The 1,710-nt window shown below is 32.6% G+C and overlaps 1 protein-coding gene across 1 annotated transcript in view; it reads left to right on the top strand.

Moving 5' to 3' along the window:
* The window catches only part of LIPM (lipase family member M), a 20,566-nt gene that overhangs the window by 8,167 nt on the left and 10,689 nt on the right, over positions 1–1,710 (top strand). The window lies entirely within an intron of this gene.

The raw sequence follows: 1,710 nt of genomic DNA, 5'->3' as shown, positions 1-1,710 counted from the left end.
AGGGAAGTGGTGGGGAAAAGCAGGTTTGAGTTCCTCAAGTAAAATTTTGCATCCGGTGAATGGGTTCAGAATGGTGGTTGATGTCAGGTAATCGAGGCTAGAATAAGAGAAGTATACAGCTATTTCCTTATAGATGGAAATCTTGGGACTATGTGTGTGTGTGTGTATGAGAGAGAGAGAGAGAGAGAGAGACAATGCTCTTAGCAAATTTCAAGTATACAATACAATATTAATAATTATGGTCACCATGCTGTATGTTAGCTAGATCTCCAGAATTTATTCATCTTATAACGGAAGACTTGTATCCTTTAACCATCATCTCATTAGCCTCACCAATTAGCTCCTGGTAACCACTATTTTAATCTGTTTCTATGAGTTCTACTTTTTTATTATTCCATATACAAGTGAGATTATACAATATATGTCTTTCTCTGTCTGACTCTTTATTTAATGTAATGCCCTCCAGGCATATTCATGTTGTTGCAAATGGTAGGATCTATTTCTTTCTCATGGCTGAATGATATTTCATTGCATATATAGAATGCATCTTCTTTATCCATTCATTACTCAACAAGACACTTAGGATGTTCCCATATCTCAGCTATTGTAAATAGTGCTGCAATGAACATGGGAGTGTAGATAACTCTTCAAAATACCGATTTTATTTGCCTGGAATATACACCCAGAAGTGGGATTGCTAGATCATATGGTATTTTCATTTTTAATTTTTTGTGAAACTCCATTTTGTTTTCCATAATAGATGTATCAATTTACTTCCCACTTATGATATACAAGGTTTCCTTTTCTCCACATCCTCACCAACCCTGCTTATCCTTCCTTTAGATAAAAGTCATTCTAACAAGTGTGAGATGATATCTCATTGTGGTTTTGATTTGCGTTTCCTTGATGTTTAGTGATGTTGAGCACCTTTTCCTGTGCCAATAGGCCACATGTACCTCTTCTTTGGCAAAATGTCCGTTCAGATCCTTTGCCCATTTTTAAATTGGATTACTTGGAGGTTTTTTGCTGCTGAATTGTATGAATTCTTTATATATTTTGGATATTAACCCCTTATCAGATAAATGGTCTGCAAACATTTTCTCCCATTCCATAGGTTGCCTTTTTTACTCTGCTGACTATTTTATTTGCTGTGCAGAAGTTTTTTAGTTTGATATATCCCACACGTTTATTTTTGCTATTGTCACCTGTGCTTTTGGTGTCATATCCAAAAAAAATCATTGCCAAGGCCAATGTCAAAGAGCTTTTTCCCCATGTTTTCTTTTAGGTTTCAGGTCTTACACTTACGTCTTTAATCCATTTTGAGTTAATTTTGGTGAGTGGTATAAGTTAGGGTTTCAGTTCCATTTGGTGATATTAGCTTTGATCACTTTGTTGAGATAATATCTGCCAAATTTTTCTACTATAAAATTAGTATTCTTTATTTGTAATTAATAAATATTTGTGAGGAAATACTTTCAGGATATGTAAACATTCTGTATCTCTTCAAATTTTTACCCACTAATTTTAGCATCCATTGATGATTTTATAATGCCATTGATCTTTCTATATTTATTAATTTGGTATTATATTGTAAATAAGAGCTTTTTCTTCTCCCCTAAATATTTATTTATTAATTTTTATTGATATCAATATTGACTCACATATTCTTAATTTATTCAATGATATATAATTTATTACTATCATTATTTA

This window comes from Pteropus vampyrus, unplaced genomic scaffold (genome assembly GCF_000151845.1).
Source record: "Pteropus vampyrus isolate Shadow unplaced genomic scaffold, Pvam_2.0 Scaffold68, whole genome shotgun sequence".
Classification (NCBI taxonomy): Eukaryota; Metazoa; Chordata; class Mammalia; order Chiroptera; family Pteropodidae; genus Pteropus; species Pteropus vampyrus.
The sequence above is the reverse complement of the archived record's forward strand: the minus strand, read 5'-3'. Positions and strand labels throughout refer to the sequence as shown.